We start from the raw sequence: 26,588 nt of genomic DNA on the forward strand, positions 1-26,588 counted from the left end.
ATCTCACTGTGAAAAGGCTTAAATGACTTTTTTAATTAAGTTTGATGATTGCGTTCAAACAAAATGTCCTAGAACAAAATTTTTAAATGTAACTACTAGATTGTGATACAATACACTATTGGGTGAAGTTTGGTTGACTTCTGCGCAGCGGTTTGGGAGTTAACATCAAAATTACATATCTCGGCCATATCGCATAGATCTCACTGTGAAAAGGCTTAAATGGCTTTTTTGACCTAAGTTTGAGGATTGCGCTCAAATCAAATGTCCTAGAACCAAATTTCCACATGTAACTACTAGATTGTGATACAATACACTAATGGGTGAAGTTTGGTTGACTTCTGCGCAGCGGTTTGGGAGTTAACATCAAAATTACATTTCTCGGCCATATCGCATAGATCTCACTGTGAAAAGGCTTAAATGGCTTTTTTGACCTAAGTTTAATAATTGCGCTCAAACCAAATGTCCTTGAACGAAATTTTAAAATGTAACTACTAGAATGTGATACAATACACTATTGGGTGAAGTTTGGTTGACTTCTGCGCAGCGGTTTGGGAGTTAACATCAAAATTACATTTCTCGGCCATATCGCATAGATCTCACTGTGAAAAGGCTTAAATGGCTTTTTTGACCTAAGTTTGAGGATTGTGCTCAAACAAAATGTCCTAGAACAAAATTTTCAAATGTAACTACTAGATTGTGATACAATACACTATTGGGTGAAGTTTGGTTGACTTCTGCGCAGCGGTTTGGGAGTTAACATCAAAATTACATTTCTCGGCCATATCGCATAGATCTCACTGTGAAAAGGCTTAAATGACTTTTTTAATTAAGTTTGATGATTGCGTTCAAACAAAATGTCCTAGAACAAAATTTTCAAATGTAACTACTAGATTGTGATACAATACACTATTGGGTGAAGTTTGGTTGACTTCTGCGCAGCGGTTTGGGAGTTAACATCAAAATTACATTTCTCGGCCATATCGCATAGATCTCACTGTGAAAAGGCTTAAATGGCTTTTTTGACCTAAGTTTGAGGATTGCGCTCAAACCAAATGTCCTAGAACGAAATTTTCAAATGTAACTACTAGAATGTGATACAATACACTATTGGGTGAAGTTTGGTTGACTTCTGCGCAGCGGTTTGGGACTTAACATCAAAATTACATTTCTCGGCCATATCGCATAGATCTCACTGTGAAAAGGCTTAAATGGCTTTTTTGACCTAAGTTTGAGGATTGCGCTCAAATCAAATGTCCTAGAACCAAATTTCCACATGTAACTACTAGATTGTGATAAAATACACTAATGGGTGAAGTTTGGTTGACTTCTGCGCAGCGGTTTGGGAGTTAACATCAAAATTACATTTCTCGGCCATATCGCATAGATCTCACTGTGAAAAGGCTTAAATGACTTTTTTAATTAAGTTTGATGATTGCGTTCAAACAAAATGTCCTAGAACAAAATTTTTAAATGTAACTACTAGATTGTGATACAATACACTATTGGGTGAAGTTTGGTTGACTTCTGCGCAGCGGTTTGGGAGTTAACATCAAAATTACATTTCTCGGCCTTATCGCATAGATCTCACTGTGAAAAGGCTTAAATGACTTTTTTAATTAAGTTTGATGATTGCGTTCAAACAAAATGTCCTAGAACAAAATTTTCAAATGTAACTACTAGATTGTGATACAATACACTATTGGGTGAAGTTTGGTTGACTTCTGCGCAGCGGTTTGGGAGTTAACATCAAAATTACATTTCTCGGCCATATCGCATAGATCTCACTGTGAAAAGGCTTAAATGGCTTTTTTGACCTAAGTTTGAGGATTGCGCTCAAACAAAATGTCCTAGAACAAAATTTTCAAATGTAACTACTAGATTGTGATACAATACACTATTGGGTGAAGTTTGGTTGACTTCTGCGCAGCGGTTTGGGAGTTAACATCAAAATTACATTTCTCGGCCATATCGCATAGATCTCACTGTGAAAAGGCTTAAATGACTTTTTTAATTAAGTTAGATGATTGCGTTCAAACAAAATGTCCTAGAACAAAATTTTTAAATGTAACTACTAGATTGTGATACAATACACTATTGGGTGAAGTTTGGTTGACTTCTGCGCAGCGGTTTGGGAGTTAACATCAAAATTACATTTCTCGGCCATATCGCATAGATCTCACTGTGAAAAGGCTTAAATGACTTTTTTAATTAAGTTTGATGATTGCGTTCAAACAAAATGTCCTAGAACAAAATTTTTAAATGTAACTACTAGATTGTGATACAATACACTATTGGGTGAAGTTTGGTTGACTTCTGCGCAGCGGTTTGGGAGTTAACATCAAAATTACATTTCTCGGCCATATCGCATAGATCTCACTGTGAAAAGGCTTAAATGGCTTTTTTGACCTAAGTTTGAGGATTGCGCTCAAATCAAATGTCCTAGAACCAAATTTCCACATGTAACTACTAGATTGTGATACAATACACTAATGGGTGAAGTTTGGTTGACTTCTGCGCAGCGGTTTGGGAGTTAACATCAAAATTACATTTCTCGGCCATATCGCATAGATCTCACTGTGAAAAGGCTTAAATGGCTTTTTTGACCTAAGTTTAATAATTGCGCTCAAACCAAATGTCCTTGAACGAAATTTTAAAATGTAACTACTAGAATGTGATACAATACACTATTGGGTGAAGTTTGGTTGACTTCTGCGCAGCGGTTTGGGAGTTAACATCAAAATTACATTTCTCGGCCATATCGCATAGATCTCACTGTGAAAAGGCTTAAATGGCTTTTTTGACCTAAGTTTGATGATTGCGCTCAAATCAAATGTCCTATAACCAAATTTCCACATGTAACTACTAGATTGTGATACAATACACTAATGGGTGAAGTTTGGTTGACTTCTGCGCAGCGGTTTGGGAGTTAACATCAAAATTACATTTCTCGGCCATATCGCATAGATCTCACTGTGAAAAGGCTTAAATGGCTTTTTTGACCTAAGTTTGATGATTGCGCTCAAATCAAATGTCCTATAACCAAATTTCCACATGTAACTACTAGATTGTGATACAATACACTATTGGGTGAAGTTTGGTTGACTTCTGCGCAGCGGTTTGGGAGTTAACATCAAAATTACATTTCTCGGCCATATCGCATAGATCTCACTGTGAAAAGGCTTAAATGACTTTTTTAATTAAGTTTGATGATTGCGTTCAAACAAAATGTCCTAGAACAAAATTTTCAAATGTAACTACTAGATTGTGATACAATACACTATTGGGTGAAGTTTGGTTGACTTCTGCGCAGCGGTTTGGGAGTTAACATCAAAATTACATTTCTCGGCCATATCGCATAGATCTCACTGTGAAAAGGCTTAAATGGCTTTTTTGACCTAAGTTTGAGGATTGCGCTCAAACCAAATGTCCTAGAACGAAATTTTCAAAAGTAACTACTAGAATGTGATACAATACACTATTGGGTGAAGTTTGGTTGACTTCTGCGCAGCGGTTTGGGACTTAACATCAAAATTACATTTCTCGGCCATATCGCATAGATCTCACTGTGAAAAGGCTTAAATGGCTTTTTTGACCTAAGTTTGAGGATTGCGCTCTAATCAAATGTCCTAGAACCAAATTTCCACATGTAACTACTAGATTGTGATAAAATACACTAATGGGTGAAGTTTGGTTGACTTCTGCGCAGCGGTTTGGGAGTTAACATCAAAATTACATTTCTCGGCCATATCGCATAGATCTCACTGTGAAAAGGCTTAAATGACTTTTTTAATTAAGTTTGATGATTGCGCTCAAACAAAATTTCCTAGAACAAAATTTTCAAATGTAACTACTAGATTGTGATACAATACACTATTGGGTGAAGTTTGGTTGACTTCTGCGCAGCGGTTTGGGAGTTAACATCAAAATTACATTTCTCGGCCATATCGCATAGATCTCACTGTGAAAAGGCTTAAATGGCTTTTTTGACCTAAGTTTGAGGATTGCGCTCAAATCAAATGTCCTATAACCAAATTTCCACATGTAACTACTAGATTGTGATACAATACACTAATGGGTGAAGTTTGGTTGACTTCTGCGCAGCGGTTTGGGAGTTAACATCAAAATTACATTTCTCGGCCATATCGCATAGATCTCACTGTGAAAAGGCTTAAATGACTTTTTTAATTAAGTTTGATGATTGCGTTCAAACAAAATGTCCTAGAACAAAATTTTTAAATGTAACTACTAGATTGTGATACAATACACTATTGGGTGAAGTTTGGTTGACTTCTGCGCAGCGGTTTGGGAGTTAACATCAAAATTACATTTCTCGGCCATATCGCATAGATCTCACTGTGAAAAGGCTTAAATGACTTTTTTAATTAAGTTTGATGATTGCGTTCAAACAAAATGTCCTAGAACAAAATTTTCAAATGTAACTACTAGATTGTGATACAATACACTATTGGGTGAAGTTTGGTTGACTTCTGCGCAGCGGTTTGGGAGTTAACATCAAAATTACATTTCTCGGCCATATCGCATAGATCTCACTGTGAAAAGGCTTAAATGGCTTTTTTGACCTAAGTTTAATAATTGCGCTCAAACCAAATGTCCTTGAACGAAATTTTAAAATGTAACTACTAGAATGTGATACAATACACTATTGGGTGAAGTTTGGTTGACTTCTGCGCAGCGGTTTGGGAGTTAACATCAAAATTACATTTCTCGGCCATATCGCATAGATCTCACTGTGAAAAGGCTTAAATGGCTTTTTTGACCTAAGTTTGAGGATTGCGCTCAAATCAAATGTCCTAGAACCAAATTTCCACATGTAACTACTAGATTGTGATACAATACACTAATGGGTGAAGTTTGGTTGACTTCTGCGCAGCGGTTTGGGAGTTAACATCAAAATTACATTTCTCGGCCATATCGCATAGATCTCACTGTGAAAAGGCTTAAATGACTTTTTTAATTAAGTTTGATGATTGCGTTCAAACAAAATGTCCTAGAACAAAATTTTTAAATGTAACTACTAGATTGTGATACAATACACTATTGGGTGAAGTTTGGTTGACTTCTGCGCAGCGGTTTGGGAGTTAACATCAAAATTACATTTCTCGGCCATATCGCATAGATCTCACTGTGAAAAGGCTTAAATGACTTTTTTAATTAAGTTTGAAGATTGCGTTCAAACAAAATGTCCTAGAACAAAATTTTCAAATGTAATTACTAGATTGTGATACAATACACTATTGGGTGAAGTTTGGTTGACTTCTGCGCAGCGGTTTGGGAGTTAACATCAAAATTACATTTCTCGGCCATATCGCATAGATCTCACTGTGAAAAGGCTTAAATGGCTTTTTTGACCTAAGTTTGAGGATTGCGCTCAAACCAAATGTCCTAGAACGAAATTTTCAAATGTAACTACTAGAATGTGATACAATACACTATTGGGTGAAGTTTGGTTGACTTCTGCGCAGCGGTTTGGGAGTTAACATCAAAATTACATTTCTCGGCCATATCGCATAGATCTCACTGTGAAAAGGCTTAAATGACTTTTTTAATTAAGTTTGATGATTGCGCTCAAACAAAATTTCCTAGAACAAAATTTTCAAATGTAACTACTAGATTGTGATACAATACACTATTGGGTGAAGTTTGGTTGACTTCTGCGCAGCGGTTTGGGAGTTAACATCAAAATTACATTTCTCGGCCATATCGCATAGATCTCACTGTGAAAAGGCTTAAATGGCTTTTTTGACCTAAGTTTGAGGATTGCGCTCAAATCAAATGTCCTATAACCAAATTTCCACATGTAACTACTAGATTGTGATACAATACACTAATGGGTGAAGTTTGGTTGACTTCTGCGCAGCGGTTTGGGAGTTAACATCAAAATTACATTTCTCGGCCATATCGCATAGATCTCACTGTGAAAAGGCTTAAATGACTTTTTTAATTAAGTTTGATGATTGCGTTCAAACAAAATGTCCTAGAACAAAATTTTTAAATGTAACTACTAGATTGTGATACAATACACTATTGGGTGAAGTTTGGTTGACTTCTGCGCAGCGGTTTGGGAGTTAACATCAAAATTACATTTCTCGGCCATATCGCATAGATCTCACTGTGAAAAGGCTTAAATGACTTTTTTAATTAAGTTTGATGATTGCGTTCAAACAAAATGTCCTAGAACAAAATTTTCAAATGTAACTACTAGATTGTGATACAATACACTATTGGGTGAAGTTTGGTTGACTTCTGCGCAGCGGTTTGGGAGTTAACATCAAAATTACATTTCTCGGCCATATCGCATAGATCTCACTGTGAAAAGGCTTAAATGGCTTTTTTGACCTAAGTTTGAGGATTGCGCTCAAACAAAATGTCCTAGAACAAAATTTTCAAATGTAACTACTAGATTGTGATACAATACACTATTGGGTGAAGTTTGGTTGACTTCTGCGCAGCGGTTTGGGAGTTAACATCAAAATTACATTTCTCGGCCATATCGCATAGATCTCACTGTGAAAAGGCTTAAATGACTTTTTTAATTAAGTTTGATGATTGCGTTCAAACAAAATGTCCTAGAACAAAATTTTCAAATGTAACTACTAGATTGTGATGCAATACACTATTGGGTGAAGTTTGGTTGACTTCTGCCCAGCGGTTTGGGAGTTAACATCAAAATTACATTTCTCGGCCATATCGCATAGATCTCACTGTGAAAAGGCTTAAATGGCTTTTTTGACCTAAGTTTGAGGATTGCGCTCAAACCAAATGTCCTAGAACAAAATTTTCAAATGTAACTACTAGAATGTGATACAATACACTATTGGGTGAAGTTTGGTTGACTTCTGCGCAGCGGTTTGGGAGTTCACATCAAAATTACATTTCTCGGCCATATCGCATAGATCTCACTGTGAAAAGGCTTAAATGGCTTTTTTGACCTAAGTTTAAGGATTGCGCTCAAATCAAATGTCCTAGAACCAAATTTCCACATGTAACTACTAGATTGTGATACAATACACTAATGGGTGAAGTTTGGTTGACTTCTGCGCAGCGGTTTGGGAGTTAACATCAAAATTACATTTCTCGGCCATATCGCATAGATCTCACTGTGAAAAGGCTTAAATGACTTTTTTAATTAAGTTTGATGATTGCGTTCAAACAAAATGTCCTAGAACAAAATTTTTAAATGTAACTACTAGATTGTGATACAATACACTATTGGGTGAAGTTTGGTTGACTTCTGCATAGCGGTTTGGGAGTTAACATCAAAATTACATTTCTCGGCCATATCGCATAGATCTCACTGTGAAAAGGCTTAAATGACTTTTTTAATTAAGTTTGATGATTGCGTTCAAACAAAATGTCCTAGAACAAAATTTTCAAATGTAACTACTAGATTGTGATACAATACACTATTGGGTGAAGTTTGGTTGACTTCTGCGCAGCGGTTTGGGAGTTAACATCAAAATTACATTTCTCGGCCATATCGCATAGATCTCACTGTGAAAAGGCTTAAATGGCTTTTTTGACCTAAGTTTGAGGATTGCGCTCAAACAAAATGTCCTAGAACAAAATTTTCAAATGTAACTACTAGATTGTGATACAATACACTATTGGGTGAAGTTTGGTTGACTTCTGCGCAGCGGTTTGGGAGTTAACATCAAAATTACATTTCTCGGCCATATCGCATAGATCTCACTGTGAAAAGGCTTAAATGACTTTTTTAATTAAGTTTGATGATTGCGTTCAAACAAAATGTCCTAGAACAAAATTTTCAAATGTAACTACTAGATTGTGATACAATACACTATTGGGTGAAGTTTGGTTGACTTCTGCGCAGCGGTTTGGGAGTTAACATCAAAATTACATTTCTCGGCCATATCGCATAGATCTCACTGTGAAAAGGCTTAAATGGCTTTTTTGACCTAAGTTTGAGGATTGCGCTCAAACCAAATGTCCTAGAACGAAATTTTCAAATGTAACTACTAGAATGTGATACAATACACTATTGGGTGAAGTTTGGTTGACTTCTGCGCAGCGGTTTGGGAGTTAACATCAAAATTACATTTCTCGGCCATATCGCATAGATCTCACTGTGAAAAGGCTTAAATGGCTTTTTTGACCTAAGTTTGAGGATTGCGCTCAAATCAAATGTCCTAGAACCAAATTTCCACATGTAACTACTAGATTGTGATACAATACACTAATGGGTGAAGTTTGGTTGACTTCTGCGCAGCGGTTTGGGAGTTAACATCAAAATTACATTTCTCGGCCATATCGCATAGATCTCACTGTGAAAAGGCTTAAATGACTTTTTTAATTAAGTTTGATGATTGCGTTCAAACAAAATGTCCTAGAACAAAATTTTTAAATGTAACTACTAGATTGTGATACAATACACTATTGGGTGAAGTTTGGTTGACTTCTGCGCAGCGGTTTGGGAGTTAACATCAAAATTACATTTCTCGGCCATATCGCATAGATCTCACTGTGAAAAGGCTTAAATGGCTTTTTTGACCTAAGTTTGAGGATTGCGCTCAAATCAAATGTCCTATAACCAAATTTCCACATGTAACTACTAGATTGTGATACAATACACTAATGGGTGAAGTTTGGTTGACTTCTGCGCAGCGGTTTGGGAGTTAACATCAAAATTACATTTCTCGGCCATATCGCATAGATCTCACTGTGAAAAGGCTTAAATGACTTTTTTAATTAAGTTTGATGATTGCGTTCAAACAAAATGTCCTAGAACAAAATTTTTAAATGTAACTACTAGATTGTGATACAATACACTATTGGGTGAAGTTTGGTTGACTTCTGCGCAGCGGTTTGGGAGTTAACATCAAAATTACATTTCTCGGCCATATCGCATAGATCTCACTGTGAAAAGGCTTAAATGACTTTTTTAATTAAGTTTGATGATTGCGTTCAAACAAAATGTCCTAGAACAAAATTTTCAAATGTAACTACTAGATTGTGATACAATACACTATTGGGTGAAGTTTGGTTGACTTCTGCGCAGCGGTTTGGGAGTTAACATCAAAATTACATTTCTCGGCCATATCGCATAGATCTCACTGTGAAAAGGCTTAAATGGCTTTTTTGACCTAAGTTTGAGGATTGCGCTCAAACAAAATGTCCTAGAACGAAATTTTCAAATGTAACTACTAGATTGTGATACAATACACTATTGGGTGAAGTTTGGTTGACTTCTGCGCAGCGGTTTGGGAGTTAACATCAAAATTACATTTCTCGGCCATATCGCATAGATCTCACTGTGAAAAGGCTTAAATGACTTTTTTAATTAAGTTTGATGATTGCGTTCAAACAAAATGTCCTAGAACAAAATTTTCAAATGTAACTACTAGATTGTGATACAATACACTATTGGGTGAAGTTTGGTTGACTTCTGCGCAGCGGTTTGGGAGTTAACATCAAAATTACATTTCTCGGCCATATCGCATAGATCTCACTGTGAAAAGGCTTAAATGGCTTTTTTGACCTAAGTTTAATAATTGCGCTCAAACCAAATGTCCTTGAACGAAATTTTCAAATGTAACTACTAGAATGTGATACAATACACTATTGGGTGAAGTTTGGTTGACTTCTGCGCAGCGGTTTGGGAGTTAACATCAAAATTACATTTCTCGGCCATATCGCATAGATCTCACTGTGAAAAGGCTTAAATGGCTTTTTTGACCTAAGTTTGAGGATTGCGCTCAAATCAAATGTCCTATAACCAAATTTCCACATGTAACTACTAGATTGTGATACAATACACTAATGGGTGAAGTTTGGTTGACTTCTGCGCAGCGGTTTGGGAGTTAACATCAAAATTACATTTCTCGGCCATATCGCATAGATCTCACTGTGAAAAGGCTTAAATGACTTTTTTAATTAAGTTTGATGATTGCGTTCAAACAAAATGTCCTAGAACAAAATTTTTAAATGTAACTACTAGATTGTGATACAATACACTATTGGGTGAAGTTTGGTTGACTTCTGCGCAGCGGTTTGGGAGTTAACATCAAAATTACATTTCTCGGCCATATCGCATAGATCTCACTGTGAAAAGGCTTAAATGACTTTTTTAATTAAGTTTGATGATTGCGTTCAAACAAAATGTCCTAGAACAAAATTTTCAAATGTAACTACTAGATTGTGATACAATACACTATTGGGTGAAGTTTGGTTGACTTCTGCGCAGCGGTTTGGGAGTTAACATCAAAATTACATTTCTCGGCCATATCGCATAGATCTCACTGTGAAAAGGCTTAAATGGCTTTTTTGACCTAAGTTTGAGGATTGCGCTCAAACAAAATGTCCTAGAACGAAATTTTCAAATGTAACTACTAGATTGTGATACAATACACTATTGGGTGAAGTTTGGTTGACTTCTGCGCAGCGGTTTGGGAGTTAACATCAAAATTACATTTCTCGGCCATATCGCATAGATCTCACTGTGAAAAGGCTTAAATGACTTTTTTAATTAAGTTTGATGATTGCGTTCAAACAAAATGTCCTAGAACAAAATTTTCAAATGTAACTACTAGATTGTGATACAATACACTATTGGGTGAAGTTTGGTTGACTTCTGCGCAGCGGTTTGGGAGTTAACATCAAAATTACATTTCTCGGCCATATCGCATAGATCTCACTGTGAAAAGGCTTAAATGGCTTTTTTGACCTAAGTTTAATAATTGCGCTCAAACCAAATGTCCTTGAACGAAATTTTCAAATGTAACTACTAGAATGTGATACAATACACTATTGGGTGAAGTTTGGTTGACTTCTGCGCAGCGGTTTGGGAGTTAACATCAAAATTACATTTCTCGGCCATATCGCATAGATCTCACTGTGAAAAGGCTTAAATGGCTTTTTTGACCTAAGTTTGAGGATTGCGCTCAAATCAAATGTCCTATAACCAAATTTCCACATGTAACTACTAGATTGTGATACAATACACTAATGGGTGAAGTTTGGTTGACTTCTGCGCAGCGGTTTGGGAGTTAACATCAAAATTACATTTCTCGGCCATATCGCATAGATCTCACTGTGAAAAGGCTTAAATGACTTTTTTAATTAAGTTTGATGATTGCGTTCAAACAAAATGTCCTAGAACAAAATTTTTAAATGTAACTACTAGATTGTGATACAATACACTATTGGGTGAAGTTTGGTTGACTTCTGCGCAGCGGTTTGGGAGTTAACATCAAAATTACATTTCTCGGCCATATCGCATAGATCTCACTGTGAAAAGGCTTAAATGACTTTTTTAATTAAGTTTGATGATTGCGTTCAAACAAAATGTCCTAGAACAAAATTTTCAAATGTAACTACTAGATTGTGATACAATACACTATTGGGTGAAGTTTGGTTGACTTCTGCGCAGCGGTTTGGGAGTTAACATCAAAATTACATTTCTCGGCCATATCGCATAGATCTCACTGTGAAAAGGCTTAAATGGCTTTTTTGACCTAAGTTTGAGGATTGCGCTCAAACAAAATGTCCTAGAACAAAATTTTCAAATGTAACTACTAGATTGTGATACAATACACTATTGGGTGAAGTTTGGTTGACTTCTGCGCAGCGGTTTGGGAGTTAACATCAAAATTACATTTCTCGGCCATATCGCATAGATCTCACTGTGAAAAGGCTTAAATGACTTTTTTAATTAAGTTTGATGATTGCGTTCAAACAAAATGTCCTAGAACAAAATTTTCAAATGTAACTACTAGATTGTGATACAATACACTATTGGGTGAAGTTTGGTTGACTTCTGCGCAGCGGTTTGGGAGTTAACATCAAAATTACATTTCTCGGCCATATCGCATAGATCTCACTGTGAAAAGGCTTAAATGGCTTTTTTGACCTAAGTTTGAGGATTGCGCTCAAACCAAATGTCCTAGAACGAAATTTTCAAATGTAACTACTAGAATGTGATACAATACACTATTGGGTGAAGTTTGGTTGACTTCTGCGCAGCGGTTTGGGAGTTAACATCAAAATTACATTTCTCGGCCATATCGCATAGATCTCACTGTGAAAAGGCTTAAATGGCTTTTTTGACCTAAGTTTGAGGATTGCGCTCAAATCAAATGTCCTAGAACCAAATTTCCACATGTAACTACTAGATTGTGATACAATACACTAATGGGTGAAGTTTGGTTGACTTCTGCGCAGCGGTTTGGGAGTTAACATCAAAATTACATTTCTCGGCCATATCGCATAGATCTCACTGTGAAAAGGCTTAAATGACTTTTTTAATTAAGTTTGATGATTGCGTTCAAACAAAATGTCCTAGAACAAAATTTTTAAATGTAACTACTAGATTGTGATACAATACACTATTGGGTGAAGTTTGGTTGACTTCTGCGCAGCGGTTTGGGAGTTAACATCAAAATTACATTTCTCGGCCATATCGCATAGATCTCACTGTGAAAAGGCTTAAATGGCTTTTTTGACCTAAGTTTGAGGATTGCGCTCAAATCAAATGTCCTAGAACCAAATTTCCACATGTAACTACTAGATTGTGATACAATACACTAATGGGTGAAGTTTGGTTGACTTCTGCGCAGCGGTTTGGGAGTTAACATCAAAATTACATTTCTCGGCCATATCGCATAGATCTCACTGTGAAAAGGCTTAAATGACTTTTTTAATTAAGTTTGATGATTGCGTTCAAACAAAATGTCCTAGAACAAAATTTTTAAATGTAACTACTAGATTGTGATACAATACACTATTGGGTGAAGTTTGGTTGACTTCTGCGCAGCGGTTTGGGAGTTAACATCAAAATTACATTTCTCGGCCATATCGCATAGATCTCACTGTGAAAAGGCTTAAATGACTTTTTTAATTAAGTTTGATGATTGCGTTCAAACAAAATGTCCTAGAACAAAATTTTCAAATGTAACTACTAGATTGTGATACAATACACTATTGGGTGAAGTTTGGTTGACTTCTGCGCAGCGGTTTGGGAGTTAACATCAAAATTACATTTCTCGGCCATATCGCATAGATCTCACTGTGAAAAGGCTTAAATGGCTTTTTTGACCTAAGTTTGAGGATTGCGCTCAAACAAAATGTCCTAGAACGAAATTTTCAAATGTAACTACTAGATTGTGATACAATACACTATTGGGTGAAGTTTGGTTGACTTCTGCGCAGCGGTTTGGGAGTTAACATCAAAATTACATTTCTCGGCCATATCGCATAGATCTCACTGTGAAAAGGCTTAAATGACTTTTTTAATTAAGTTTGATGATTGCGTTCAAACAAAATGTCCTAGAACAAAATTTTTAAATGTAACTACTAGATTGTGATACAATACACTATTGGGTGAAGTTTGGTTGACTTCTGCGCAGCGGTTTGGGAGTTAACATCAAAATTACATTTCTCGGCCATATCGCATAGATCTCACTGTGAAAAGGCTTAAATGGCTTTTTTGACCTAAGTTTGAGGATTGCGCTCAAATCAAATGTCCTAGAACCAAATTTCCACATGTAACTACTAGATTGTGATACAATACACTAATGGGTGAAGTTTGGTTGACTTCTGCTCAGCGGTTTGGGAGTTAACATCAAAATTACATTTCTCGGCCATATCGCATAGATCTCACTGTGAAAAGGCTTAAATGGCTTTTTTGACCTAAGTTTAATAATTGCGCTCAAACCAAATGTCCTTGAACGAAATTTTAAAATGTAACTACTAGAATGTGATACAATACACTATTGGGTGAAGTTTGGTTGACTTCTGCGCAGCGGTTTGGGAGTTAACATCAAAATTACATTTCTCGGCCATATCGCATAGATCTCACTGTGAAAAGGCTTAAATGGCTTTTTTGACCTAAGTTTGAGGATTGCGCTCAAATCAAATGTCCTATAACCAAATTTCCACATGTAACTACTAGATTGTGATACAATACACTAATGGGTGAAGTTTGGTTGACTTCTGCGCAGCGGTTTGGGAGTTAACATCAAAATTACATTTCTCGGCCATATCGCATAGATCTCACTGTGAAAAGGCTTAAATGGCTTTTTTGACCTAAGTTTGAGGATTGTGCTCAAACAAAATGTCCTAGAACAAAATTTTCAAATGTAACTACTAGATTGTGATACAATACACTATTGGGTGAAGTTTGGTTGACTTCTGCGCAGCGGTTTGGGAGTTAACATCAAAATTACATTTCTCGGCCATATCGCATAGATCTCACTTTGAAAAGGCTTAAATGACTTTTTTAATTAAGTTTGATGATTGCGTTCAAACAAAATGTCCTAGAACAAAATTTTCAAATGTAACTACTAGATTGTGATACAATACACTATTGGGTGAAGTTTGGTTGACTTCTGCGCAGCGGTTTGGGAGTTAACATCAAAATTACATTTCTCGGCCATATCGCATAGATCTCACTGTGAAAAGGCTTAAATGGCTTTTTTGACCTAAGTTTGAGGATTGCGCTCAAACCAAATGTCCTAGAACGAAATTTTCAAATGTAACTACTAGAATGTGATACAATACACTATTGGGTGAAGTTTGGTTGACTTCTGCGCAGCGGTTTGGGAGTTAACATCAAAATTACATTTCTCGGCCATATCGCATAGATCTCACTGTGAAAAGGCTTTAATGACTTTTTTAATTAAGTTTGATGATTGCGCTCAAACAAAATTTTCTAGAACAAAATTTTCAAATGTAACTACTAGATTGTGATACAATACACTAATGGGTGAAGTTTGGTTTACTTCTGCGCAGCGGTTTGGGAGTTAACATCAAAATTACATTTCTCGGCCATATCGCATAGATCTCACTGTGAAAAGGCTTAAATGGCTTTTTTGACCTAAGTTTAATAATTGCGCTCAAACCAAATGTCCTTGAACGAAATTTTCAAATGTAACTACTAGAATGTGATACAATACACTATTGGGTGAAGTTTGGTTGCCTTCTGCGCAGCGGTTTGGGAGTTAACATCAAAATTACATTTCTCGGCCATATCGCATAGATCTCACTGTGAAAAGGCTTAAATGACTTTTTTAATTAAGTTTGATGATTGCGTTCAAACAAAATTTTCTAGAACAAAATTTTCAAATGTAACTACTAGATTGTGATACAATACACTATTGGGTGAAGTTTGGTTGACTTCTGCGCAGCGGTTTGGGAGTTAACATCAAAATTACATTTCTCGGCCATATCGCATAGATCTCACTGTGAAAAGGCTTAAATGGCTTTTTTGACCTAAGTTTGAGGATTGCGCTCAAACCAAATGTCCTAGAACGAAATTTTCAAATGTAACTACTAGAATGTGATACAATACACTATTGGGTGAAGTTTGGTTGACTTCTGCGGAGCGGTTTGGGAGTTAACATCAAAATTACATTTCTCGGCCATATCGCATAGATCTCACTGTGAAAAGGCTTAAATGGCTTTTTTGACCTAAGTTTGAGGATTGCGCTCAAATCAAATGTCCTAGAACCAAATTTCCACATATAACTACTAGATTGTGATAAAATACACTAATGGGTGAAGTTTGGTTGACTTCTGCGCAGCGGTTTGGGAGTTAACATCAAAATTACATTTCTCGGCCATATCGCATAGATCTCACTGTGAAAAGGCTTAAATGACTTTTTTAATTAAGTTTGATGATTGCGCTCAAACAAAATTTCCTAGAACAAAATTTTCAAATGTAACTACTAGATTGTGATACAATACACTATTGGGTGAAGTTTGTTTGACTTCTGCGCAGCGGTTTGGGAGTGAACATCAAAATTACATTTCTCGGCCATATCGCATAGATCTCACTGTGAAAAGGCTTAAATGGCTTTTTTGACCTAAGTTTGAGGATTGCGCTCAAATCAAATGTCCTAGAACCAAATTTCCACATGTAACTACTAGATTGTGATAAAATACACTAATGGGTGAAGTTTGGTTGACTTCTACGCAGCGGTTTGGGAGTTAACATCAAAATTACATTTCTCGGCCATATCGCATAGATCTCACTGTGAAAAGGCTTAAATGACTTTTTTAATTAAGTTTGATGATTGCGCTCAAACAAAATTTCCTAGAACAAAATTTTCAAATGTAACTACTAGATTGTGATACAATACACTATTGGGTGAAGTTTGGTTGACTTCTGCGCAGCGGTTTGGGAGTTAACATCAAAATTACATTTCTCGGCCATATCGCATAGATCTCACTGTGAAAAGGCTTAAATGGCTTTTTTGACCTAAGTTTGAGGATTGCGCTCAAATCAAATGTCCTATAACCAAATTTCCACATGTAACTACTAGATTGTGATACAATACACTAATGGGTGAAGTTTGGTTGACTTCTGCGCAGCGGTTTGGGAGTTAACATCAAAATTACATTTCTCGGCCATATCGCATAGATCTCACTGTGAAAAGGCTTAAATGACTTTTTTAATTAAGTTTGATGATTGCGTTCAAACAAAATGTCCTAGAACAAAATTTTTAAATGTAACTACTAGATTGTGATACAATACACTATTGGGTGAAGTTTGGTTGACTTCTGCGCAGCGGTTTGGGAGTTAACATCAAAATTACATTTCTCGGCCATATCTTATAGATCTCACTGTGAAAAGGCTTAAATGGCTTTTTTGACCTAAGTTTGAGGATTGCGCTCAAATCAAATGTCCTAGAACCAAATTTCCACATGTAACTACTAGATTGTGATAAAATACACTAATGGGTGAAGTTTGGTTGACTTCTGCGAAGCGGTTTGGGAGTTAACATCAAAATTACATTTCTCGGCCATATCGCATAGATCTCACTGTGAAAAGGCTTAAATGACTTTTTTAATTAAGTTTGATGATTGCGCTCAAACAAAATTTCCTAGAACAAAATTTTCAAATGTAACTACTAGATTGTGATACAATACACTATTGGGTAAAGTTTGGTTGACTTCTGCGCAGCGGTTTGGGAGTTAACATCAAAATTACATTTCTCGGCCATATCGCATAGATCTCACTGTGAAAAGGCTTAAATGACTTTTTTAATTAAGTTTGATGATTGCGTTCAAACAAAATGTCCTAGAACAAAATTTTCAAATGTAACTACTAGATTGTGATACAATACACTATTGGGTGAAGTTTGGTTGACTTCTGCGCAGCGGTTTGGGAGTTAACATCAAAATTACATTTCTCGGCCATATCGCATAGATCTCACTGTGAAAAGGCTTAAATGGCTTTTTTGACCTAAGTTTGAGGATTGCGCTCAAACAAAATGTCCTAGAACAAAATTTTCAAATGTAACTACTAGATTGTGATACAATACACTATTGGGTGAAGTTTGGTTGACTTCTGCGCAGCGGTTTGGGAGTTAACATCAAAATTACATTTCTCGGCCATATCGCATAGATCTCACTGTGAAAAGGCTTAAATGGCTTTTTTGATCTAAGTTTGAGGATTGCGCTCAAATCAAATGTCCTATAACCAAATTTCCACATGTAACTACTAGATTGTGATACAATACACTAATGGGTGAAGTTTGGTTGACTTCTGCGCAGCGGTTTGGGAGTTAACATCAAAATTACATTTCTCGGCCATATCGCATAGATCTCACTGTGAAAAGGCTTAAATGACTTTTTTAATTAAGTTTGATGATTGCGTTCAAACAAAATGTCCTAGAACAAAATTTTTAAATGTAACTACTAGATTGTGATACAATACACTATTGGGTGAAGTTTGGTTGACTTCTGCGCAGCGGTTTGGGAGTTAACATCAAAATTACATTTCTCGGCCATATCGCATAGATCTCACTGTGAAAAGGCTTAAATGGCTTTTTTGACCTAAGTTTGAGGATTGCGCTCAAATCAAATGTCCTAGAACCATATTACCACATGTAACTACTAGATTGTGATACAATACACTAATGGGTGAAGTTTGGTTTACTTCTGCGCAGCGGTTTGGGAGTTAACATCAAAATTACATTTCTCGGCCATATCGCATAGATCTCACTGTGAAAAGGCTTAAATGGCTTTTTTGACCTAAGTTTAATAATTGCGCTCAAACCAAATGTCCTAGAACGAAATTTTAAAATGTAACTACTAGAATGTGATACAATACACTATTGGGTGAAGTTTGGTTGACTTCTGCGCAGCGGTTTGGGAGTTAACATCAAAATTACATTTCTCGGCCATATCGCATAGATCTCACTGTGAAAAGGCTTAAATGGCTTTTTTGACCTAAGTTTGAGGATTGCGCTCAAATCAAATGTCCTAGAACCAAATTTCCACATGTAACTACTAGATTGTGATACAATACACTAATGGGTGAAGTTTGGTTGACTTCTGCGCAGCGGTTTGGGAGTTAACATCAAAATTACATTTCTCGGCCATATCGCATAGATCTCACTGTGAAAAGGCTTAAATGACTTTTTTAATTAAGTTTGATGATTGCGCTCAAACAAAATTTCCTAGAACAAAATTTTCAAATGTAACTACTAGATTGTGATACAATACACTATTGGGTGAAGTTTGGTTGACTTCTGCGCAGCGGTTTGGGAGTTAACATCAAAATTACATTTCTCGGCCATATCGCATAGATCTCACTGTGAAAAGGCTTAAATGGCTTTTTTGACCTAAGTTTGAGGATTGCGCTAAAATCAAATGTCCTAGAACCAAATTTCCACATGTAACTACTAGATTGTGATACAATACACTAATGGGTGAAGTTTGGTTTACTTCTGCGCAGCGGTTTGGGAGTTAACATCAAAATTACATTTCTCGGCCATATCGCATAGATCTCACTGTGAAAAGGCTTAAATGGCTTTTTTGACCTAAGTTTAATAATTGCGCTCAAACCAAATGTCCTAGAACGAAATTTTCAAATGTAACTACTAGAATGTGATACAATACACTATTGGGTGAAGTTTGGTTGACTTCTGCGCAGCGGTTTGGGAGTTAACATCAAAATTACATTTCTCGACCATATCGCATAGATCTCACTGTGAAAAGGCTTAAATGGCTTTTTTGACCTAAGTTTGAGGATTGCGCTCAAACCAAATGTCCTAGAACGAAATTTTCAAATGTAACTACTAGAATGTGATACAATACACTATTGGGTGAAGTTTGGTTGACTTCTGCGCAGCGGTTTGGGAGTTAACATCAAAATTACATTTCTCGGCCATATCGCATAGATCTCACTGTGAAAAGGCTTAAATGGCTTTTTTGACCTAAGTTTGAGGATTGCGCTCAAATCAAATGTCCTAGAACCAAATTTCCACATGTAACTACTAGATTGTGATACAATACACTAATGGGTGAAGTTTGGTTTACTTCTGCGCAGCGGTTTGGGAGTTAACATCAAAATTACATTTCTCGGCCATATCGCATAGATCTCACTGTGAAAAGGCTTAAATGGCTTTTTTGACCTAAGTTTGAGGATTGCGCTCAAACCAAATGTCCTAGAACGAAATTTTCAAATGTAACTACTAGAATGTGATACAATACACTATTGGGTGAAGTTTGGTTGACTTCTGCGCAGCGGTTTGGGAGTTAACATCAAAATTACATTTCTCGGCCATATCGCATAGATCTCACTGTGAAAAGGCTTAAATGGCTTTTTTGACCTAAGTTTGAGGATTGTGCTCAAACAAAATGTCCTAGAACAAAATTTTCAAATGTAACTACTAGATTGTGATACAATACACTATTGGGTGAAGTTTGGTTGACTTCTGCGCAGCGGTTTGGGAGTTAACATCAAAATTACATTTCTCGGCCATATCGCATAGATCTCACTGTGAAAAGGCTTAAATGACTTTTTTAATTAAGTTTGATGATTGCGTTCAAACAAAATGTCCTAGAACAAAATTTTCAAATGTAACTACTAGATTGTGATACAATACACTATTGGGTGAAGTTTGGTTGACTTCTGCGCAGCGGTTTGGGAGTTAACATCAAAATTACATTTCTCGGCCATATCGCATAGATCTCACTGTGAAAAGGCTTAAATGGCTTTTTTGACCTAAGTTTGAGGATTGCGCTCAAACCAAATGTCCTAGAACGAAATTTTCAAATGTAACTACTAGAATGTGATACAATACACTATTGGGTGAAGTTTGGTTGACTTCTGCGCAGCGGTTTGGGACTTAACATCAAAATTACATTTCTCGGCCATATCGCATAGATCTCACTGTGAAAAGGCTTAAATGGCTTTTTTGACCTAAGTTTGAGGATTGCGCTCAAATCAAATGTCCTAGAACCAAATTTCCACATGTAACTACTAGATTGTGATAAAATACACTAATGGGTGAAGTTTGGTTGACTTCTGCGCAGCGGTTTGGGAGTTAACATCAAAATTACATTTCTCGGCCATATCGCATAGATCTCACTGTGAAAAGGCTTAAATGACTTTTTTAATTAAGTTTGATGATTGCGCTCAAACAAAATTTCCTAGAACAAAATTTTCAAATGTAACTACTAGATTGTGATACAATACACTATTGGGTGAAGTTTGGTTGACTTCTGCGCAGCGGTTTGGGAGTTAACATCAAAATTACATTTCTCGGCCATATCGCATAGATCTCACTGTGAAAAGGCTTAAATGACTTTTTTAATTAAGTTTGATGATTGCGTTCAAACAAAATGTCCTAGAACAAAATTTTTTAAATGTAACTACTAGATTGTGATACAATACACTATTGGGTGAAGTTTGGTTGACTTCTGCGCAGCGGTTTGGGAGTTAACATCAAAATTACATTTCTCGGCCATATCGCATAGATCTTACTGTGAAAAGGCTTAAATGACTTTTTTAATTAAGTTTGATGATTGCGTTCAAACAAAATGTCCTAGAACAAAATTTTCAAATGTAACTACTAGATTGTGATACAATACACTATTGGGTGAAGTTTGGTTGACTTCTGCGCAGCGGTTTGGGAGTTAACATCAAAATTACATTTCTCGGCCATATCGCATAGATCTCACTGTGAAAAGGCTTAAATGGCTTTTTTGACCTAAGTTTGAGGATTGCGCTCAAACAAAATGTCCTAGAACAAAATTTTCAAATGTAACTACTAGATTGTGATACAATACACTATTGGGTGAAGTTTGGTTGACTTCTGCGCAGCGGTTTGGGAGTTAACATCAAAATTACATTTCTCGGCCATATCGCATAGATCTCACTGTGAAAAGGCTTAAATGACTTTTTTAATTAAGTTTGATGATTGCGTTCAAACAAAATGTCCTAGAACAAAATTTTCAAATGTAACTACTAGATTGTGATACAATACACTATTGGGTGAAGTTTGGTTGACTTCTGCGCAGCGGTTTGGGAGTTAACATCAAAATTACATTTCTCGGCCATATCGCATAGATCTCACTGTGAAAAGGCTTAAATGGCTTTTTTGACCTAAGTTTGAGGATTGCGCTCAAACCAAATGTCCTAGAACGAAATTTTCAAATGTAACTACTAGAATGTGATACAATACACTATTGGGTGAAGTTTGGTTGACTTCTGCGCAGCGGTTTGGGACTTAACATCAAAATTACATTTCTCGGCCATATCGCATAGATCTCACTGTGAAAAGGCTTAAATGGCTTTTTTGACCTAAGTTTGAGGATTGCGCTCAAATCAAATGTCCTAGAACCAAATTTCCACATGTAACTACTAGATTGTGATAAAATACACTAATGGGTGAAGTTTGGTTGACTTCTGCGCAGCGGTTTGGGAGTTAACATCAAAATTACATTTCTCGGCCATATCGCATAGATCTCACTGTGAAAAGGCTTAAATGACTTTTTTAATTAAGTTTGATGATTGCGCTCAAACAAAATTTCCTAGAACAAAATTTTCAAATGTAACTACTAGATTGTGATACAATACACTATTGGGTGAAGTTTGGTTGACTTCTGCGCAGCGGTTTGGGAGTTAACATCAAAATTACATTTCTCGGCCATATCGCATAGATCTCACTGTGAAAAGGCTTAAATGACTTTTTTAATTAAGTTTGATGATTGCGTTCAAACAAAATGTCCTAGAACAAAATTTTTAAATGTAACTACTAGATTGTGATACAATACACTATTGGGTGAAGTTTGGTTGACTTCTGCGCAGCGGTTTGGGAGTTAACATCAAAATTACATTTCTCGGCCATATCGCATAGATCTTACTGTGAAAAGGCTTAAATGACTTTTTTAATTAAGTTTGATGATTGCGTTCAAACAAAATGTCCTAGAACAAAATTTTCAAATGTAACTACTAGATTGTGATACAATACACTATTGGGTGAAGTTTGGTTGACTTCTGCGCAGCGGTTTGGGAGTTAACATCAAAATTACATTTCTCGGCCATATCGCATAGATCTCACTGTGAAAAGGCTTAAATGGCTTTTTTGACCTAAGTTTGAGGATTGCGCTCAAACAAAATGTCCTAGAACAAAATTTTCAAATGTAACTACTAGATTGTGATACAATACACTATTGGGTGAAGTTTGGTTGACTTCTGCGCAGCGGTTTGGGAGTTAACATCAAAATTACATTTCTCGGCCATATCGCATAGATCTCACTGTGAAAAGGCTTAAATGACTTTTTTAATTAAGTTTGATGATTGCGTTCAAACAAAATGTCCTAGAACAAAATTTTCAAATGTAACTACTAGATTGTGATACAATACACTATTGGGTGAAGTTTGGTTGACTTCTGCGCAGCGGTTTGGGAGTTAACATCAAAATTACATTTCTCGACCATATCGCATAGATCTCACTGTGAAAAGGCTTAAATGGCTTTTTTGACCTAAGTTTGAGGATTGCGCTCAAACCAAATGTCCTAGAACGAAATTTTCAAATGTAACTACTAGAATGTGATACAATACACTATTGGGTGAAGTTTGGTTGACTTCTGCGCAGCGGTTTGGGAGTTAACATCAAAATTACATTTCTCGGCCATATCGCATAGATCTCACTGTGAAAAGGCTTAAATGGCTTTTTTGACCTAAGTTTGAGGATTGCGCTCAAATCAAATGTCCTAGAACCAAATTTCCACATGTAACTACTAGATTGTGATACAATACACTAATGGGTGAAGTTTGGTTTACTTCTGCGCAGCGGTTTGGGAGTTAACATCAAAATTACATTTCTCGGCCATATCGCATAGATCTCACTGTGAAAAGGCTTAAATGGCTTTTTTGACCTAAGTTTAATAATTGCGCTCAAACCAAATGTCCTAGAACGAAATTTTAAAATGTAACTACTAGAATGTGATACAATACACTATTGGGTGAAGTTTGGTTGACTTCTGCGCAGCGGTTTGGGAGTTAACATCAAAATTACATTTCTCGGCCATATCGCATAGATCTCACTGTGAAAAGGCTTAAATGGCTTTTTTGACCTAAGTTTGAGGATTGCGCTCAAATCAAATGTCCTAGAACCAAATTTCCACATGTAACTACTAGATTGTGATACAATACACTAATGGGTGAAGTTTGGTTGACTTCTGCGCAGCGGTTTGGGAGTTAACATCAAAATTACATTTCTCGGCCATATCGCATAGATCTCACTGTGAAAAGGCTTAAATGACTTTTTTAATTAAGTTTGATGATTGCGCTCAAACAAAATTTCCTAGAACAAAATTTTCAAATGTAACTACTAGATTGTGATACAATACACTATTGGGTGAAGTTTGGTTGACTTCTGCGCAGCGGTTTGGGAGTTAACATCAAAATTACATTTCTCGGCCATATCGCATAGATCTCACTGTGAAAAGGCTTAAATGGCTTTTTTGACCTAAGTTTGAGGATTGCGCTAAAATCAAATGTCCTAGAACCAAATTTCCACATGTAACTACTAGATTGTGATACAATACACTAATGGGTGAAGTTTGGTTTACTTCTGCGCAGCGGTTTGGGAGTTAACATCAAAATTACATTTCTCGGCCATATCGCATAGATCTCACTGTGAAAAGGCTTAAATGGCTTTTTTGACCTAAGTTTAATAATTGCGCTCAAACCAAATGTCCTAGAACGAAATTTTCAAATGTAACTACTAGAATGTGATACAATACACTATTGGGTGAAGTTTGGTTGACTTCTGCGCAGCGGTTTGGGAGTTAACATCAATATTACATTTCTCGGCCATATCGCATAGATCTCACTGTGAAAAGGCTTAAATGACTTTTTTAATTAAGTTTGATGATTGCGTTCAAACAAAATGTCCTAGAACAAAATTTTCAAATGTAACTACTAGATTGTGATACAATACACTATTGGGTGAAGTTTGGTTGACTTCTGCGCAGCGGTTTGGGAGTTAACATCAAAATTACATTTCTCGGCCATATCGCATAGATCTCACTGTGAAAAGGCTTAAATGGCTTTTTTGACCTAAGTTTGAGGATTGCGCTCAAACCAAATGTCCTAGAACGAAATTTTCAAATGTAACTACTAGAATGTGATACAATACACTATTGGGTGAAGTTTGGTTGACTTCTGCGCAGCGGTTTGGGACTTAACATCAAAATTACATTTCTCTGCCATATCGCATAGATCTCACTGTGAAAAGGCTTAAATGGCTTTTTTGACCTAAGTTTGAGGATTGCGCTCAAATCAAATGTCCTAGAACCAAATTTCCACATGTAACTACTAGATTGTGATAAAATACACTAATGGGTGAAGTTTGGTTGACTTCTGCGCAGCGGTTTGGGAGTTAACATCAAAATTACATTTCTCGGCCATATCGCATAGATCTCACTGTGAAAAGGCTTAAATGACTTTTTTAATTAAGTTTGATGATTGCGCTCAAACAAAATTTCCTAGAACAAAATTTTCAAATGTAACTACTAGATTGTGATACAATACACTATTGGGTGAAGTTTGGTTGACTTCTGCGCAGCGGTTTGGGAGTTAACATCAAAATTACATTTCTCGGCCATATCGCATAGATCTCACTGTGAAAAGGCTTAAATGACTTTTTTAATTAAGTTTGATGATTGCGTTCAAACAAAATGTCCTAGAACAAAATTTTTAAATGTAACTACTAGATTGTGATACAATACACTATTGGGTGAAGTTTGGTTGACTTCTGCGCAGCGGTTTGGGAGTTAACATCAAAATTACATTTCTCGGCCATATCGCATAGATCTTACTGTGAAAAGGCTTAAATGACTTTTTTAATTAAGTTTGATGATTGCGTTCAAACAAAATGTCCTAGAACAAAATTTTCAAATGTAACTACTAGATTGTGATACAATACACTATTGGGTGATGTTTGGTTGACTTCTGCGCAGCGGTTTGGGAGTTAACATCAAAATTACATTTCTCGGCCATATCGCATAGATCTCACTGTGAAAAGGCTTAAATGGCTTTTTTGACCTAAGTTTGAGGATTGCGCTCAAACAAAATGTCCTAGAACAAAATTTTCAAATGTAACTACTAGATTGTGATACAATACACTATTGGGTGAAGTTTGGTTGACTTCTGCGCAGCGGTTTGGGAGTTAACATCAAAATTACATTTCTCGGCCATATCGCATAGATCTCACTGTGAAAAGGCTTAAATGACTTTTTTAATTAAGTTTGATGATTGCGTTCAAACAAAATGTCCCAGAACAAAATTTTCAAATGTAACTACTAGATTGTGATACAATACACTATTGGGTGAAGTTTGGTTGACTTCTGCGCAGCGGTTTGGGAGTTAACATCAAAATTACATTTCTCGGCCATATCGCATAGATCTCACTGTGAAAAGGCTTAAATGGCTTTTTTGACCTAAGTTTGAGGATTGCGCTCAAACCAAATGTCCTAGAACGAAATTTTCAAATGTAACTACTAGAATGTGATACAATACACTATTGGGTGAAGTTTGGTTGACTTCTGCGCAGCGGTTTGGGACTTAACATCAAAATTACATTTCTCGGCCATATCGCATAGATCTCACTGTGAAAAGGCTTAAATGGCTTTTTTGACCTAAGTTTGAGGATTGCGCTCAAATCAAATGTCCTAGAACCAAATTTCCACATGTAACTACTAGATTGTGATAAAATACACTAATGGGTGAAGTTTGGTTGACTTCTGCGCAGCGGTTTGGGAGTTAACATCAAAATTACATTTCTCGGCCATATCGCATAGATCTCACTGTGAAAAGGCTTAAATGACTTTTTTAATTAAGTTTGATGATTGCGCTCAAACAAAATTTCCTAGAACAAAATTTTCAAATGTAACTACTAGATTGTGATACAATACACTATTGGGTGAAGTTTGGTTGACTTCTGCGCAGCGGTTTGGGAGTTAACATCAAAATTACATTTCTCGGCCATATCGCATAGATCTCACTGTGAAAAGGCTTAAATGACTTTTTTAATTAAGTTTGATGATTGCGTTCAAACAAAATGTCCTAGAACAAAATTTTTAAATGTAACTACTAGATTGTGATACAATACACTATTGGGTGAAGTTTGGTTGACTTCTGCGCAGCGGTTTGGGAGTTAACATCAAAATTACATTTCTCGGCCATATCGCATAGATCTTACTGTGAAAAGGCTTAAATGACTTTTTTAATTAAGTTTGATGATTGCGTTCAAACAAAATGTCCTAGAACAAAATTTTCAAATGTAACTACTAGATTGTGATACAATACA

The sequence above is a fragment of the Corythoichthys intestinalis genome, unplaced genomic scaffold (assembly GCF_030265065.1).
Source record: "Corythoichthys intestinalis isolate RoL2023-P3 unplaced genomic scaffold, ASM3026506v1 HiC_scaffold_28, whole genome shotgun sequence".
Classification (NCBI taxonomy): domain Eukaryota; kingdom Metazoa; phylum Chordata; class Actinopteri; order Syngnathiformes; family Syngnathidae; genus Corythoichthys; species Corythoichthys intestinalis.